Genomic DNA, 19,991 nt, shown 5'->3' with positions numbered 1-19,991 from the left:
TGCCCTGATGCTTCATTGCACGAGGAGAAATTCTTCTTCACAGAAGAAATTCTTCACCAGCCAGCCAACCAGCAGTCATCTAACAACAGCAGAACACTGGAGAATGCAACAAATGATGAGGTCATTATCCAACAAAGTAGCTATAACTTCTTCACTTAGACATAGTTTTATTTTCTATGTTTGGTTGACCTTGCCAGAACTGAACCATAACACTTTTCTCTGACTGCAGAGTTCTTATTAAATACATTATCATCTTTTTGTCCTCATTTAGACACTTCTTTATTAAGATCAGCTCTTCCCCGATGCTGTTTGCTAAGCCAAGTATTTTGTGCTTGTTCTATCCTCACCATAAAGCTTGCTTCCCACATCCTTAATTGAGCTAGCGACTCCCATCTGAACACATTTCAATTACCACCCTTCTCTCTTGCTCTGTTTGCAGGAAGGGTGCCAAGTACCAAGCAAATATAGCCTCTGCTTGATGCCATTTATTGTGCCACGTGGGGATCACGTCAGATACTAATCACAGTCACCACGACAGCTACAGCTCATCAGTGGGTGACCATGACTTTCAGCCATTGGTTCACGTGATGGAGCCTGTGACTGTAGAACCGCAGCTAAACGTATGGATTGAATTCCTCAAAGTTTCTTCGCAATTTAAGCCTCGGAGGAGATGACCTGATCACGTCACTTGCAGCATCACAGCAGTGGCCTCCGTGCAAGAACAAGCTAAAATAATCATCAGGAGTAGAGTTGGTGTGCCAAAAAGAGGTGGGGCATCACTTACATTTGGGCAGGCAATGATCACAGACACTGACTGTTACCCAGCTCAGCTGAAAGTAACTCGACACGGGACCATCCCAATGGGCTTTCTATGCAGTATATCATCCACACACTTATTTTCCAAATCTTACAAATGTAATTAAGTGCTAATAAGAAAGTTTTTAAAAATTAATATAGCCAAACCATCCGTCTAACTGGTTTTAAAACAATTGAAAGAATTAATAATCATAGAAAACTAGGTCTGCTCTGTCCCAGATCCAACAATGTGGTAGTAACGCTTTGAAAAAATAGTGGAAGAAAAGAAAAAAATTACTAGTCTCAAAACTTGTTCCAAGAAAAATAAAAATCCATCTGGACTTAACAACTGCATTTCCTCTATTGGGAGTAAAACTCAGACATTTTTGTATTATTCTAAATAGCGAGGGGTTTAATTCACTTTAACTGTGTTAAATTCATCTGCCATCAATTAATTCTGAAGTATCTCTGTGGGGCTCTACTTGTAAAAAACTGTTGAGATTTTTATCAGCATAAAATATTGCTTTGTAGCTTATGCCAATCTTCAACGTCACTCATTTTCCCCAATATATATTCTGGGCATGAAATATTAGGTCTTATCTAAGAACAGCTGAAAAGCGTCGCAAGCACCAAATTAATGTAATTCTTGTCACCTGCAGAAATGGTATAATGTTTCAGTCCCTTCATTGAGAACATTATCACCCTTCCACAAGCAAAAAGAATGATAAGCAGTAAGTGTGCAAGCTCCCTTTTCCAGTCCAGCCCTCTGTGAGACCATTAGGTTCCCAGTTTTGACACCGAATTGACAAAGCTGAGCCTGCACTGGGGTCAGCTCCCCACAGTGTGAGTGATTTCAGAAACCACAGATCTTTATTAAAGCACCATGCTTATTTCTGGCGCTAACACTTCTAAAGGGGAGAAGCTATAAAAGTGCAGAGGGCTGAGAAAACCTTGTGTCACCACAGCTCAGCTATAATGCACGGCTTTGGGCTGTACGCAACACAATGCCAGGCTTTTACATCTGTTTTCATGTTACCTTCCATCTTTTTTTCACTGGATACAGCAGTTTAAAAAAGAATAAAAGCAAAAAAACAAACACACAAACCAAAAATCAAGATACGGCTCAAACCAAATGTCATCCTGGATCTTATCCAGCCCATCAGGAGAAACACTGATGGCACTCAATGCCAGGAATAACAACATCTGAGACCCTGTCAGCTTTGGGTCACCCTGAGGCCAAGAAGAACCAGCAAGCCCCTCTTCCAGGAGGGCTGAAACACAAGGATTCCGCTCGGTTTGGGAGAAAGGAGCTCCAAGACAAACTACAGAGACTCAACTCTGCTCCAGGAGCAGCCTTAACTCTGTTCCAGCAATCCTCTGACTTGCCTTTGAAGGAACACAACTGCATTTGCACAGCCCTGTCCTGAAGTAAAAAAATCTTGCAACTTGGAGATGGATCCATATGTTGCTACCATGCAGGCCCAATAAGTCACCCAGGTAAAGGATTGATTGCATTTCTGGGCAAGGTCTGCTCTTCAGAAGTCCCTGATCCTCACCTCCCCTCCACACGTGCACACACCATTTTCAGCCCAGCATCTCTTATCCTGGTGGGCACAGTAGGGATGGGTTGGCACTTGGACTAGGTGATCTTAGCGATCTTTTCCAACCTTAACAAATCCATGCTGCTGTGTCTCCTGCAAATCCTTCTTTGTTTGGCTAAACGTGAGCTTTCCCATGGCCTAGATAACTCTATGGCAGAGTCCCATCCTCAAAGAGTCAGAAGAAATCACTCAACTTGCTACATGCCAGCACCTCAGGTCCAGGCATTTCTAGACACCACATAACCGTCCAGCTACTGTTCCTCACAATGCCTTCTGCCACTGCAGTCTATGTCTGCAATGAAAGGATAATAAATGAAGATCTGAGTCTTCATAAGAGTTGTGATTCTGAGCAAGGGTAGGTAGAGTTTGTAGGAAATACTGGAAAATACAATTGTCTCATCAACCAAAGAAGTTGAACCAATAAATTCTGTTGTCCATCTTTTCCTTTCTTTATTTCCATTAAAACAAAACAAAACAAAAACAAGCAAACAACAACAAACCATTCCAAGTCTCCAGCAATAAACTGACTTCCCTGGCTAAAAAAAAAGTTTTTTTAAAAAAAAAAAAAAAGGAAAAATAAATCAGCCAGAAAGGTTGTGCGCTGCTTTGGAAGTGGTCCTGAGAAACCACAAACCATCAGTCCCGGAGGAGTTATAAGAGTTTAATAATAAAGGCTTAACACAGCCTCAATATCACATACCATTACAGTAATATGCTCCACAGCCCGAGCCAAACAGGGAATAATACAATAATACCTCGCAACATAAGGCTGCAATTTGGCACATCCCCTCACACAGCTCAGGCTCTGAGGTCTCTGCTGGTCTCTTGTATGCACACTCACTGCTCAGTTTCTCATTCCCTGTCTCTGCTCTCCAGATACTTTAACAGACTCCTACAGAACTGCAGCCTACAGTTAATCACATGCAATGTAATTTGTACCACCAGAGCTTGACCTGAGACCAGATATCCTGTAGAGCTCCATCACCTGCACTTGGTGGTGGTGACTGCAGTAACAACATTAAAGAAAATAATATTTATTTAAGTCAAAATGAAAAGAAAGAATGTTGTGCTGCTTTTGTTACAGTGGAATTAGAAGACCATTCAATATGAGAACAGTCTGTCATTCAGCTCTCTCAAGTGAGCAATGAAAAAGATGGGATCAGACAACCTACTAACATCCACAATTTATTTCCTATTTGAGATCAGTTTTCTATCACACAGCATGTAACAGAAAGTTCCTATGGTTAAGGCACAAAACTCTCCATAACTTCATGACAAAAAAAGCTCAGTAAGAAAAAGAAATCTACTGTTCTATTTTGCCTATTCAGAAAACTGAGCTCAAAACTGCAGTGCTGCTCTCAGAGCACGTATTGGGATTCACTGGGCAGAGGATCTGTCTCAGACCACCTCCTGTTCAAAAGGAAAATACTAGTGTAAAAAGAAAGCCAGTGTGGTATACAACCATTAGATGTTAGAGAAAACCAACAAAAAAACACAACCACATCTAAACACTCACATAAAACATAAAAGGACAATCACTGTGAATTACTATCTTTTAAACAGGTGACAGGTATGTTCCTCTGATTTCACAGACATAAGAAGAAACACTATAGATTTTCTCCTCGGTATGACACTGCTTGAACTTCACTGGAGAGGTTACACCTCTCTTCCTAAATCTTCATTTCATTCTTTAAAGGCAGATTTCGGGAAGGGCTAAGTCAGGTTTTCATTCTAATGATCAACGCCATCCTATCGATTTATTAAGCGTTCTACTTCAAATGAACTCCACTTTTCCACCTTTTCCAAATGCTCGGAGATGGCTCTGTCTTAAGAACACTGTCGCTGGAGCACCTCTAAAGCCACAGCCCCAAGAACGCTCTCAGCTGCCCATGCACCAAACTCCAGCCAGTCACTCTGACAACCCCCATGTTCAGCTCCTATATAAGAGCTGTTCCCATGCCAGCAAACCACAGGAATTATAATCCCAGCATATTGCTTGAGCCCAATGCTTTCAGTATCTACAGTGAGATATATCAGAACAAGATACCCAGCCACTGTAAGGGCTGCAGATTTTGGCACCAAACCATGAACAATTTCAACCCAGTGCCACCCCCAACTGATGGGAGCCCTGAGATCAGAGTTCAAACTTATTCCCTTTATGGGAAGGGAATAGTCACTCTGCAAAAGGACTTATCTTCAGGAACAGGAAACATCTGATTGTAAAGAACAGTTGCAATAAACTCTGGATTTTCTACTTTAATAAACTGGCTTAAAATGAGACTACACTGCAGCCCTGATTCTGTTACACTGAATTTGATGCCTGCACACCCTCATACAGAGATGGATGAGTAGCCAGTGCTCAATTCCCACAACATACATAGCTCACCGTATTTTAAGAACTACTATAATTATTTCATTATATCATAGCAGGCAGGTTCTGCACACAGAAACAGGACACGAGGGGGACCCAGCTCACAGGCAGCACAGACCCAATTACTGTGAACTCCCAACCAGGCTGAAGTGCAGCCAGGACAGGTAACCTCACCGTGCCTGTGTAATCCTGGGGTGCAAGTGCTTCTCATCTGTAAAAATAAACCATCTGCTTCTTCTGCAAAGAACAAAGGCTTGAAAGCTACAGATATGGATACAGAGCAGCAGATAGTATTATCACTCGTCTCCTAGGCAGTATGGAGATCTGCTGGTTACTTGGTAAGCTACAAAGTGGTCCTCCAACAGCCCTCAGTGCCGTCTTGTGAATCAAAGGTACGGCTCAGCAAGGCAGTACTTGAAGATGCAGCAATCTCCTCCATGGATCTCATGGAGCTGAGCCAACTCTTACACTTGCACACATCGCTTCTCTTCTGTCAGGAGGGCTGTAATGAAGTGGCAAATTAACTAAGCAAGAAACAAGGCTCACGTTCCAAACAGATGTATTTTCCTAACGTTCTGAGTATGTCAATTTTCTTTATTCTGCCATGAATGAAGTGAATGAAAAGATGTGGCGCCCTGCGCCAGCTGGCCAGCACTTCACAAGGATATTACAGTGCTATTGTCTGCAGTCGTGCCCAAGTAAGTTTGACAGCAGGAAGCGCTGATGCGTTTTGCACACAAAAGTAGCATTTATTTGGCTCCACTGCATAACTTTGCATTGCCACAACCAATAAAACCTGGGCATGAGGACAACGTGGTGCTCTGCTTCAAGCATCACGGATTCACAGCTCCTTGGGATCCGTCCTGGCTCCCTGCCCTTCCCAGCAGAGATGGGCGCAGAGTCCCCGCATGTATTAGAAAAGGGAAGACTAACACACTGCACAAGTTCAAAGAAATCCTACTTGGCTTGGAGAAACACAACTGGAGACAGCGTACAAATCTGCTGTAAAAAGTAAAGAAAACAAACAGGCCCAACCAATAAAATTGGCATCTTAGGGGTTTTCCTCTTGAGAGAGAGAAATCCTTCAATGAATCCCAAATGGATTCCCAGCATTTTTAAGGAGCTCAAAGTTTTATTGTGTTACCCAAAGCCAAGTCTCATACTTGGGCTTTGATTTTTATTGTATTTACTGTAGCACTGAGAAGTCACTCAGAGACCCAAATTCCATAGCAGAACATGCAACGAATTTCAGAACAGTTAAGACTTCCTCTCCTAGGCTTACGAGGCATGTGCAAGACAAAGTGGATACTGAGAGTTGTGGAAGTACACAGGACCAAGTGTGAGAATGTGGTTCAAGAACACAGCCCCAGCTCAGCATGGTAATGTATTCTTCAGCATCCTTAATAGCAGCAGACTTCAATCAGGGCAACACAAAGGAAAGCTGTGTTTTGTCTCACAGTGAATCACTATTTTTTATTATGAGTTGAGAAATCACAACACTTGTACACTCAAATTCAAAGTGCACTTCTCTTAGGTTCAGAACAGTTATCTTCTTCTGAACATGCATCTCCATCTAATATCTCCAAGTCATAAATTCCTCCATGTATTCATTTTAACAGGTTCACTTTTGTCTCTCTGGGATAATCTTAGGAACAAAACAACACTTAAAGCGTCTCTGTAATTAAAATTAAGAGCCAACTGGTACATTGGTACATCAGGGACGTATCAAGGGGCACAGGGGAAGTGGCATTTAGATTTCCCTGTGTGCAACTGCTGGATCCAACTGTTAAGTACGTTTCAGTAACAGACCAGCTAAGCAGCTGAAATGTTTTACAGCAGAAAATGACTGAAAACAAAGGTAAACCAAAAATGACAACATCACCGCTGGAAAAATAAGTATCCTTTTAAAGTAATTTTAAGTTAGTATTCATTTATGGCCACCATTAGAAAAATTTAGATGGTATGCTCCCTTCAGGTTTCTTGCTTAGTGCTCACACCTATAATTTTCACATAACTTTTGGACTATTGAACAATATCCACATAGAAAACCCTGGAAGACATTCAAGTATAATTACTCTTCACTACATGCTTGAAACTATGAGATAAGCAAATTACCCAGAGATTCGCCCATAAGAAAAAAAAATTCAGCCTCCAACTAGAATTAAATGCACTAGTATGTTGATTAGGAGCTTATTGCACAACACTGGCACAAGGAAGTTAATTCTGTGCTTTCATAGTGCAGTCTACATACACATTGGTACCTTTGATATCTGAAAATATAAAACAATAAGAGATAGATACAGAACAAGAGTAAATTATTCCTATTCATTATTTACATGGAGTTTTAACCTCAAAGCACAGTCTAATTGTACTAATGACAGTGTCTGACACTGATGAACAGCCACACGGCTATCAAAGAGCTTGGGAAGGCTGCTGCACATCCTCACCGTTTTACATACAGAAAAATACTTACATGCCATCAAAGGCAATTAGGATAACAACTATTTTGATGCTCTGCTCTTGTTTTAATGTCTTCTGAAGACTTACATTGTTTTTTCCTCCCCGTTCCCGGTATGGATAAATTCTGTGTTGGCTTTTCCAAGCTATCTCCCAGAAACCTCTCCTTCCTCAAAAGCAATAACCAGGGCTCCAGAAATATAAATAGTTCCATCAGGAAACTCGCATTCCTCAGTTTGTTTGAAAATGATCTACTGCTTTGCATAGCGAGCCAGTGGATGAGAGCCTCCCGAAGCCTTAAAGCAGACAACATCTGGCCCCGCTGCCAGAACTGCCAGCAGGTTCCTATGGACAGCTTTACAGGGACACCTCTCACCTCCCGTGTCTGCTCACAACAGGATGGAGAAGCGTATGGGTGTAAAACAACTCCTGAACACGAGCTCTTTATAGGCATCTTTGCCAGAAAAGGGCAACGTTCGACTTACAAGTTCAGACCAAGCCATTTATCCACATGAAAGGTGATGCTGAACAGAGAGAAACGTTGGATTCATTTTTTACCACTTTTTTTTTTTTGGTAGTTTGGAAGCAGGAAGGGATTGATTTTTTTTTCTACTTGGTTCCAAAATCTGAGGAGGTTTCTGACCCATCCAATCCTAAAACCCATTCAGTTTCCAAAGCACACGCTAATAGGGTTTGATAGGTCCGATGCAGTAAGTTGCTTTATAGGTAATTGCTACACACAAACAGACATTGAACACGTGTTCTTCCAAAGCCAAACACTTTGAGAAGCACCCCAGGTGACTTGGGCTTCTCTCACTATGCAGCTCCACAATCACAATCTGCACAACGCATTCAACACCTGTACCCAAATGCTGTGTGCTGTCCTGAACCAGAACAACTGCACACCTAAATTTTCACTTCCTATTATTTCCTACTTTTTTTTTTTTTTATTACTAAAGCATTTCAGGAAATTATTTGCTTCATCAAAACACAACAATAACAGCCCAGAGACGGACGAGCAGAAGGTCATTTTCACATGCAGAAACAGCAGAACTGTGCAATGTGATTCAAACGGCAGCACACAAGAGGAAGTTGATCATCACACCGACGGGTCCCTGGACAATGCAGCTGGAGATTATCTAAAGGAAAAGTGCTCTTCCTATCACACTGCATATAAAAATACAACTTGTCCCTTTAATTTAAGACTTGGCAGAAAAACCCACTGAGAAAACAGATTTCACCCAGAAGGTTAAGCTGTAAGAAACATCGGTTCCAGACTAAGATCACTGGAATTAAACTTCTGAGCACCTAACTCGATTCCACAAGTTTGTGAAGTCAAACACCTGCTCGCACATTTTTCTTCACATCTCTCCCAAATAAGCAGGAGAAATTTTAAGCTCTGAATCATCAGAAGTGCCACAATTCAGAATGTGAGCCTCAAATGCTGCTATTAACCTTGCCCTTTAGGGTGGCCACCTGGACTTCCATTGGACTTCCAGCATCTCTGGAAGAATCACCTCATAGAATGGGGTAGGTTGGAAGGGCCCAACCATTCCAACCCCAGCCTTGGGCTGGCTTCTCTCCACTAGTTCAGGCAGCCCAGGTCCCACCCAATCTGGCTTCAGGAAGCTCCAGAATGGGGCACCCACAGCTCTCTGAGCATACTATGCCACCAAAAGAACAAAAGCCACAACAACAACAAAAAAACCCATACAACAAAATCCCACACCCTAGATCAATGGGTTGCTTTAATCAATCTATCAAAGCAAAGGAGTAGCTCGCTTTAGAACAGTACTCGGCATCCAGCAGAGCTGAGACACCAATTGGTTCTGACAAAGCGCATGTGAAACTGCCAACCTCACCAAAAGCTGCAACTTGCAACGACTGATTGCTGCCAGCTGCGACTCCATCTGACACAAACTCAGTTTCCACAAAGAAAACCCCCTGTATGCTCAAGGCAGACCTGCCTTCCCCATTCCCTATCAGCATTTCCAGCCACCTGCTGACGTCCGCTCCCAGCCAGGATTTCATGGGCTCGTTGGGATTCACAAATTTTAGAGTTTAGCAATTCCTGGATTACTTCACGAGCAGAACTCCTCATAAATGGCAGCAGTCGTTTTATTGGCTTCATTCTAAAGCAGCTGTTTCCCCTCCACACCTTCACTCGAGTGGCAAAGTTACAGCCCCACGTTGGCAGGTTTGGGATCCAGTCAGAAATGGAGCGCAGCCTCTTGGTGTGTGACAAGCAATCTGTATGGGCTACATTTTGGCCACAGGTTTGACTGAAACTGCCTGCACAAATGAACAGATGATAGGAGTGAGAAAGAGCAGCAAGTAGGACGCTCCACAAACACAGGCTACTGCAAAGCTGGAAGCACCAGCTCACCAAATGCAAAGGATTGCTGAGCTCTCAGAGCAAACAAACAATACATCCCCTCATGGCTTCAGCTGGTGGTTTGTAAAGTCTGGGGCTGAGGTGTGGGGGGCGGAGCTTTTTTTTTTTCTTTTCTTGGTTTTATGACATTTTAAAACTTCAACAAAAGAGCATCTCTCCCAGTCTGGATAACCTTGACATTCTTTTTCAACCATAATAAAACAAACAAGCCTGTTAATTCTCCCAAACCAAATCAAGTAATGGCAACCTAGCCATAATAGATGCTATTCAGCGTGACACAAAACCCCAGCGTTCTGAGGCCAAGGTCTCCACATGGAGAAACGTGAGCCAAAAGCAGGATTAGAAGCCAACTTCAAAATTGCACATCTGGAAGAGAACTGCAACCACCTTAAGATCCTCCCTGCATCCAAGCAGGCAGTTATCACCAGCTCCAGGCCCACTGACATGCAAGAGAAGGAAATGAGATTTATCAGTTGCAGCAGGCCACTTTCCCACAGCTGGCTATAATTAAGCTAATTTGGTGGCCGTAACTTACAGCGAGCAGAGCCTTCTCAAATCACTTGGCAAGTATTTCTGCCAGCATTTCACCAGCTGTTCTGACCAGGAACGTCAACTGCAATGTCATTCTGCAATGCCTGAGGTCCAACACTGAAGAACAGTACATGCATTCCCTTGAGATACCACCCAGCACCACCACTGCCTGCAAGAAACTGAGTGAGAAGACAGCATGTGAAGAAAGGTACCAGACTGACTCCACTGAGAAAAATCACTTCTGAAAAGGCAGCCGGATCCCTCGCCAGACTCCTGTTATGCCTTGGACACACCCATGCTACATAAAACTTATTAATGACCATGTGGATATTGAACACATTTTGGAGCAGCGGGAACACAATAGGCTATATAATTCCTAGGCTAGACGTGCAGCAAAACCTCTAAGCCAGTTTTTTTATTCTGGATGCACAAGGGATAGCTTTACCACAAAGGAATGCTTTGGGCTACATTGTGACTTGAGCACAACTTGCTGCATGGCAATATTATGCAAATTTAAACCCAATTGCCAGGCTTTAAATCCTAATCCATAAGGGATGGTGATGGGTCTGGCAAAGGGCTCAGTTAAATATTATCTAACTAGATAGAGGTTTTTCTAGGGAAGTTTTGCACACAGCAGTAAAAATCAGAGACCAACAGCATCAGCAACAACACAAGTAACCCCAGCACACATTACAAACATACACACCGGTAAACATCAGTTAAATAAGACTTAAGCCTGCTCAGGAACCTGCTTTGAAGAGTCCCATTCACAGGCATTTTAGCCACAAAAGGAAGAGTAAGGAAAGTATGGACCTGCTGATGAAATGCACAGCAGATCTGCTGGCAAAATAAATAAAGGAAAAAAGGGCCTGGAGAAATGGGCAGACTGAAGTCTCATGAAATTCAGCAAAGGGAAATTCAAAGCCCTGCTCCTTGGGAGGAATAACCCCATGCACCAGCATAGACTGGTGCACCCCACTGGGAATCAGCTTTGCAGATAAGGAGCCGGGGGTCCTAGCACACAACACATGGAGCACGAGCCATCACCACATCCCTATGGCAAAGCCCAGGCTGTGCAGGACAGAGCCACACAGCTGTTCAAGGGGATCCCTCAGAGCCCCAGCTGGGCACTGGGACCAGCACTGGGCTTCCCATTGCCAGAGGCATGGGGCACACTGCAGTTAACTAAGATGATTACAGGATTGGAGCATCTGCCATGGGAGGGGAGGCTGAGAGCTGGGGTCATTAGCCTTGAGCACAGGGGATCGGGAGAATCTTAGTCATGTGCATCTTTACTACTTGAGAGGAAGAGTGCATAATTAACCAAAAACAACGCAGAAGACCCTGTTCCAAGCTAACAGCCTTGAGCACACCCTGTGTGCCCCTTCCTTTAAGCCATCCCAAGGCTGACAGGTCCAGCTGCCAGAGGCTGTTCCCTTTGGTCTCCTGCTGCCTTGCAGCTGGCCGACACTGCCTGCCACGCCGTCAGTTGGACTGAGAACGCTCGCTGAAGGCAAGCCATAAAATCAAGGGCTAGGGCTGAAGCTCAAAGAGCATAAGTGATGTTTCAAAACCTGTTTATAACCAGTGCTAGCAGCGTTTCCCACAGCCAAAGCCCAGAAGCATACCAACACCTTCCTACCTACTCCCTCTCCATCTTAGCCCAACCCCTGCCAGACATTTCTCTCCTGTCTTCCACTCCCAAGCAGAGGCCAAGTCCCCCCAAAAACAATCCTACCATCCCAGAAACACACAAAAGTATATGAAAACAAATAAGTGAGCAATTTTCCAGTGTTTAGGATTAAACTTCTTTCAAGCTTGTCTACATACAGACTTCCACCATGAAATTACACTGCAATTGGATGACTTTGAGAAACAAACTCATTTAAGCTCCCTCTGCTGACAAACCTGGGAGCATATCTGTACCTACAAGGGGTCTCTTATGACAAGTGAAAAACGTGATGTGTAAAGCAGCATTCCTCACCAGCAAAGCAACAGATAAACCCATACTAAGATTCCCAGCAACGTAATTAAGTTATGGTACAGTCGGTATATGGCTGTGACCAAACTGAAGATGTTTCACTCCCATCAGCATTACCAATTCCAATCCAAAATTAAGACCAGCCTCAAGGTGCACTTATATAGTACTCTGGTAACAAAGCAAAATAAAGGCCATTCTCACATGATGCATTCCAGCACATCACTGCAGCTCCCCACCACATCTGTGCCAAGACAACTGCTCACAGGGTGGAGGCTATAAATCGGATCACTGAAAAAGTATGAGACAAAAACACCAAGAATATCCCAGAAAAAAAAAGCAACCACGCAGTTACTTACAGCAGGTTTGCCACCAAAGTCAACATCCCATGTAACTATACCCTCAGAAACTCAGTGTTGGAAAGCTCAGGTCCTTTCCACAGAACTCAAATGATCCCTGGCAAAGCAGAAACATTCCTTAAAAGCGGGTCTTAAATAACTGCACACCTGTCGACACTCAAATAAAACACAACTCCATGGTGAATGAGGGCCAGAGACTGCCTAAGAATGTGGCAAATAAAACAGAAGAGGAAAGATTGCAGTAAGGCTGTTCAACAAAAGAGATGGAATAACTGCAGCCCTGTCCCTCATTATTCCTCATGCCCAGGAGGACAACTCTCTGCAAAGCTGTCCATGGTAACAAATGCTTCAATCTAGGACAAATCAGGAGCGTGGCACTGAAGGAGAAGCAACCTATATCAGAAAATGCTCCTTTGTTGCCAGAAAAAGCGTTCCAAAAATGAGAAAACATTCATGCTGACCTAAAAAAGATAAGGGATTGTCCACAAAACCACTTGGAAAATTCATAAGTGGATGAGATGAAGACAGAGAGGTGACCCAAAGAGGACTCTGCAGTAACACACCAACTGTTCCAATGACCAATATATTGGGAGCACAAAAAACAAACTCTGTGCTCATATATCAACATTTGGAGAAAATAAATAATAATTGTATCTTACAACAACAGTACCCTCTACTGTTATGAAGTCAAATAGCAAAAGATGAAGCCCAGCTCTGACTATCACAGATACCCAATGCAGGAACAGCCACCAAAAACACCCACATAGCTCTAACAGCTATTTAGCTTCCTGGGAAGAACTTCAAAGTCTGTTGGTTTCTATACTCTACAGAATCAGATTTGTGGTTGGTTATGATGCTCGTTTAGTTCTTTTCCCCAAACCTTTTACTGTGGTTGGCAAAGCAACATTTTTACCCTTAAAAATAATAATAAATACTGAAAAATTGAACACCATCTTCTTCAGAAGCCCAGAGTCAGTCAGCACCACAGCAGTATCTTCTGGATCACTCACAGAATACTGCTTTAAGTGGGGCTTCAAGGCTAGCCATGAACTTCAGCAGCTATGCCACTCCATACACTATGAGACCTTTAAAGCTGGACCCTAAAGCTCCTCACGACCTTCATGAGTTGATCTGGGGACTCCTCTGCTTCCCTTTGAATTATGGAGCATGCAGCAACAGCACTACCAGAGCACGGTACAAGATTCCTGCAACAAACCCAACCAGGGCAAGGGCAGACCAAGGCACCTGAGAAGGACTCTGTGCCATTACTCAGAGGTAATTTATCAGAGCTCTTAATCCTACCCTAGACAGCTAAAATTACATATCAAGAACCTATCCTATGAATTAATCCTGTCTGAAAAGCTCATATTTGCCTTTTGTTTGGAATGTGATAACTAACAACCACAACCCTGAGGCTAGCAGGTTGGCTTTCCCTCCCAAATACGTCAAAATGGTTTCACGTCCTTCCATTGGAGCAGAACCACATTTGAATACATCCCAGGGCAACAGCAACAGGGCAACCATACAAATATTTGAATCTTGGCAAGTAGGCGCAGTGTGGGTTATAGTGGTGTTTATAATGAGTTACAGAGAATGACAAATTGATCCGAATCAGCACCACAAGACTGAAACCCCAATGTATTTGCACTGAAAAGCGTGAACAAGGTTATAGCCGTGAGCCACAGACTCCACTCAAACAGATAAGACTTCCAAAAGCAATACTCTAACACAGTGCCATGCTCCAAGAAACATATTTGCAACTTGCAAGGTCTGAAGAAAAGCAACGAGAATGACAGAGTCTAGAAAATGTAAGAAAACAGAGACCAAAGCCTACCAGCCTAGAACATGTAAAGACATGCTGAGAAGAGGAGGATATTCACAAAAGCTTTCCACTGACTTGACTGCAGTCAAAATGATTTAGGGCAGACATCAGGAAAAATCTGTCTACAGGGAAGAATAATTAAGCACTGGGATAGATTGTCCAAGTTTCAATCTCGTTTTATAGAGTACTTCTGGCATATGCTGGCATGAAATTGTGTTAAAAATATTATTTCTATAGGGCAGGAGAAAGGCTTTCTGCAGTTCTTCCCAAGGCTATTTTCTACAATTTCCTATAGAGGAAAATATTTTGAGTGGCCATTGTTGAAATACACAGCTTTTAAAATGAGCAGCAATACTTAAGATAACCAGGAAAACAAATATTGGCAGAAGTAAAAAACATTAATCCACAGAAAAACAAAACAGGACAATCAGCTTACAAGTTAAATATTTACTCGATTATCTCAGACGGTAACTAAATTGTTATACAACAGGAAAGAAAAACACCTTGCAGTTCTTACTCTCACTCCTGTGTGTTGCTAATACCAGTGAGGCAAGATAGCTGGGCTATAAGCTACAGAACCAGGAAAAGAAAAACACAGCAGAAATATTAAAATCAATGAAGGTTTATCAGTTAAACAGATTGGCTGCTCAAGACCTCGACTTTCATTTTAACATCAGAACAGCAATAAATGCTGTGTAGCAAAAGTCACATCTTTTTCTATTCAGTCCTGCATGATGGTTACAACTACAGCAACTGAACTCCATTCTCTCCATGGTACAGTCACCCTGCATTCACCCAGAGACCTTTGGCACTTTCAAGACTGTTGCAGGTCCTTTCCAACTCAGGATATTGCGTGATTCCATGACTGCCCTCTAAGTAAATCCAAAATCATTGCCTGGTTGGAAAGCATCATGGGAGAAGAGAGAAATTAAAAGCAATGGGTTTGGATTTGCTCCTGTCTTCTAAATGAAACTTCTGATATATGTAAACCTGCATATGATCATAATCCTGTCCAAGAATACAGCATCCAACATGCAACTGCATGGAATTTATACACTGCACGATAACATATAGCCATGTTCCCCCTAATGTTTTATGGGAGCAGGCAGATGTTCCAGAGACGAGGCTTCACACTGCACAGGACGTAGGAAAGGAACCACACAGCAATCAATGCAAAACGAAGCCTTCTGGAAACATTCATCCTGACTGCTCCCACTGGATACGGAAAAAGGGAATACAAGGATTTTTTAAATTAAAATGTTTTATAAAGCATATGCTGAGGAACTGATAGAAGTTCTTTTAAGAGAAACCAGCTTAGAAGAGGAAAAATATTGCAATCTCAGCTCTTACTGAAAGATTTTGGTGTTTGTATGGATCATAAGCTGGCATGCTTTAGAAATCCGACATTCAAAGGCCAATAAACAGCTGGTGTAAAAAAGAGACAACCACTCCTATCAGTGAGATCACTGCAAACAGGGACAGTCATGAGCAGTTGGCTAAACGGACTCAAAAGGTAGATGAATAAAGGCAATAAACTACCCCAAAAATTAGCTGGAGAATAACAGCTGCACTGCATGGGGAACCCTGGAACTGGAAGGATGAAGAAAGAAGAGCAGAAAGATGGACTTTATTCTATCAGAGTCTGAAGAATCTGCTGGATTCTACTGAAGAATCAACAGAAAAACTCAAAAGGATTGGAAAAACCAAACACAAATATAGAAGGGAAGCCTTAAAGGTGCTCGTTTTCCTGGATGCAACACATTGCAATTGCCCATCTCTCCCTCTGGAGCGGGCTGCAAACCCAAACTCAAAGTCACTTCAGTAAAGAGCAAACTTGTGTTCAGCACTCCAAACATCCCCACGGTTGGTCATAATGCACCTGCCATGAACAGCTGGCAGCAGTGAAAGGAGCACAATGCAGCAGCGTACGCACCCAACCCAGCTATTTCCAGCAGCACTATCTCCTGCAGAGGGAAGCAGTTATCGCACGCTTTCCTCGCAGCCATCATATTCACACCAGTCCTTGACATCTGATCACACAACAGTCTGCAATACCCACCCTTTTTCCAAATAGTTCTTTGTTATTCCAAGCTCACTAAATAGCTGCTTGTCAAGGACTTGGAGACTAAATTACTAGTGTTGCACTTCCACTGCCTTTCTTCCCCAACTTTCTCATTGTTGAGCTCTGGAACTTGAAGATAAAGCCCCGATTATCTTGGAATACTGTATTTCTCACACGGCCTTTGGGACTTTGCTTTCTATATAACTACATCTGCAGGGATAAAAGCAGACAAGTGGAAAACATTCTCAGTGTCCACCTCATCCTCTGAGCCCTTCAGGGGAAGAAGGTGACAGTCACCACAAGTTACAGTTTAGAACCACAGAATCCTTTGAGTAAGAAGAGACTTTTAAATGTCATCTAGGTCAACTTAAGAGGTTCAGACCACTTCTGGATTGAGATAGGTTTGTTTTGTTTTTAATGTAGGATGTACTGAGGTTTACCCAGGGGATGGCCAGCAGCCACTTGATAACTGAGAAAGAAAGAAAAATGCTGTAATTTTCTTTGTTTGAAGTCGCATTCTCTCCATCTGCAATAGCTTCTGACAGCACAGGGATTCACTGAGGGTCGAGCAGAAGACAACTGCTGCCCTCAAGTGGTCCCTGCCACAACCGCACATCACAGAGCCCACGGCCCCCAGCCTGACCGCACACCTTTTAAGTGGTTCTGGTATGCATTGAAAATGACATTTCCTAAAGAGCTGGACTGGGAGGAGAAAGGCAGCTCCTGTATCTTCTCACCAAATCACTTTCCTATTCCCATCCACGACATGAACGAGTTTCCCAGCAAACCTGGGCATGAGCCCGAGGAGGACCTGACTAACCATAGGCTCAGCAGAAGGCGTTCCACCACCACACATCCTGAATTCAATCTGTATTACCTCTGCTATCACGTTATTTAGTCTTTGAAAGATTAAAGCGTCTACCAACAACAAAATCGGATCTGAAATTGAAGCAGTAATCACAACTCCCCAGACAAAGATCACAGTATCGCATGCTCCTGAGGCTGAGACACAATGTGCCTTTTTAAACATCCTCGCTTATGGGAACAGACAAGTGTAAAACGCCAGCCAAAGAACTGCTCGTACAGGGAGAAATGATGGGGATAGCAGAGCTGACAGCTGCAGGCACACTAACCCGAGTTGATGGGGAGGGACTGGGCAGGAAAACCCCAATCCTCCTTTGCTCTATTTTAAACCCACTTAATGAAGCATTTGAATCACAACTCGAGTATTCACATGCCAGGAGGTCTCTGCTCACAGATACAATGCACTGTAACTGTAAAACTAACCCCGTTAGTTTGTTGCAGCAAAGAGAAGCAATGTTACATTGTGCCGAAGCTCTCATCTTTTCCTAAGCACCAACAGAGCCTGTTTATCAGCCTGCAAACCCCTGTTTCAAAGGTTTGGAAGTATTTGAACCACGTCTGAATCATCCCTGAATACAAAATCAATTGAGGAAATCCATTCAGAATTAGCAGTTCTTTAACAGCAATTCAACCTGCACTCTTTACACTGCATTAAGTCACGATTCTGCTTCTAATAAAGCACTGGACCTGAACACAACAGCTCTGAAATACATAGAAATTAAGGTTGTAACAAATCATATTTAAAAATGATATAAGTTTTTTCAATGCTCAGATAAAGTGCTTCTAAGCAGAGACTGCAGCAACAGCACCAGCCAAAAGCAGCATCACTACCTTCCCAGCAGCACAATGGGGAAGAGCCTACGCTCTATTTAGAACGTGACTGAAACGTGTGGGACAAGTCTCAGAAGGCAGGAAAGCCTTAGCAGCTAAATTCACAGTAATTAGATTTCTAATTATACCTAGAGCACCAGCGACTGCTATGCTTGAAGCGACCCAAACTGCTCCATTATTTCCCAAGTTCCATGTTTGAGTATGGAGAGCAAAAATTACATTTTTCCATTATAAAGGACCACAACCTTTAAATAGAGGAAGGTAGATTAATGCAGCTAGAAAGCAGCAAGTGTAGTGCCTTTGATGTGGCGCACCTGAAGGCTGAATAACCCCATGGCAGCACTCACAGCTGCTCAGGCACTTGCACATCTTAAACAGCTTCTACAAGCAAGTAATGCCAGCTGCATCATCCCCTAATTACAGGGCTCACACCCAGCCACCAGCACTGCCCATGCAAACTATCCCCTCACCAGCTGCGTCACTGACACTGTACTTGAAAACACTGCTGTGCTTTTACAAATATCAGCAGAAATCTCAGCCCTGAGCCAGCAGCTTCAGCACATTACTGTTCTCCTGCATCTAGCAGAAGAAGAATGTGCATTACAGGGAAACGAGCTTCCTTTGGCTAAATGGATGCTGGATCAGGAGCCTGGAGACCTTTATTCTATTCATAGCTGTGCCCTTGAGCTGCTGTGTGACATGGAATAATTTCACCTCCCCCCGCCTTCTTGAGTCAAGTCTATTTAGGCTACTGCCCTTCATCCTAAGAAACATGGCTCAGTGCATCTTTTTGATTCATATCTCCAGACGCAACATGATAGAACAACAATACTCGTGTAGTATTACTGCTGCGGTGAATTTGATTCATTTCTGACCAAGATTTAAAAAAGAAAATGAAACTGCACTAACACATCATTAATGTGTCATTCGCTTCATGCTTAGCCTTAGTACATAGGAAGTCATCAGCTACTTACCTGCCTGAGAAATTCAACATGAATTGATTTCTGTGCCATTGCATTTTCACTCCTTCTAATAAAGCATTCTATAGCCACACTGTGTTAACTCTGCTGACTCCAGGACTTAACTGGATGCTGACCGAGTTCGGATGGACCTTAGATTCAATCCATGTTCCTAATACTGGAAAGCCAGAGGAAGATTGCTAAGATCAAAAGGACATACTGTCACAGGACTGAATTAAAGTAGGAGTGACCCCAGCATCACCTGAAAGAAGTTAAAAGCAGAGAAAGAATAGCTAAATTCATACACTCCAATGTATGTGTCTGGGATTATCCAGGGTATGGTTATTCACTGCATTAAGAATTGAATGTGGTCTGGCTGTGCTGCTCTTGCCAGCCATGTCCAGGTCTGCTCAGATCATTGCCTCAGCCTGAGGCTGTTATGACACAAGCAGTTTAAGTCAGAAGAACGACCTGTAACAGGAACAAAAGCACCTTGGGTAGAAAGCAACAATCGAGGAAAAACTGCTTTTCCAAAACTTTCCTCACTGCTACAGAGTCAGGATCAGTCCTGAGGCCATGATGGACAGAAAACCACAGCAGGGACAGCTTGTCCCACTCCAGACAATCCACTATGAACCCCTTTGTGCCAGAAGCTATCGCACCAATAATGTCAGCAGATAGGGCGTGAAGCAGAATTCAGATGAGCATGAAGGATGCTCAAAGCCAGCATGCCCGTATTACAGCAGACAGAGATCTATTCTACCAAACAAATGCTGTGGTGGAGCTCCCAGTGAGACCAGTAATACCTTAGGGCTCAACAGCCACGGCAATGATCTGCATGTCACTGGATAAGCAGAGAGGAGACAGAGGAAAGGCAGGAGCAGCTCAACAGCACGGCTGACGTGGCCTTCACAGGGAGGCACTGTTCCAGCTGAACCCGGTGCCAAGGGGCTGGCAGGCAGCTGG

The 19,991-nt window shown here is 43.2% G+C and overlaps 1 protein-coding gene across 4 annotated transcripts in view; it reads right to left on the bottom strand.

The window, feature by feature from the left end:
- Nucleotides 1-19,991, bottom strand: part of ST3GAL3 (ST3 beta-galactoside alpha-2,3-sialyltransferase 3) — a 134,797-nt gene that overhangs the window by 108,508 nt on the left and 6,298 nt on the right. The window lies entirely within an intron of this gene.

This window comes from Coturnix japonica, chromosome 8 (assembly GCF_001577835.2).
Source record: "Coturnix japonica isolate 7356 chromosome 8, Coturnix japonica 2.1, whole genome shotgun sequence".
Taxonomy (NCBI): domain Eukaryota; kingdom Metazoa; phylum Chordata; class Aves; order Galliformes; family Phasianidae; genus Coturnix; species Coturnix japonica.
The sequence above is the reverse complement of the archived record's forward strand: the minus strand, read 5'-3'. Positions and strand labels throughout refer to the sequence as shown.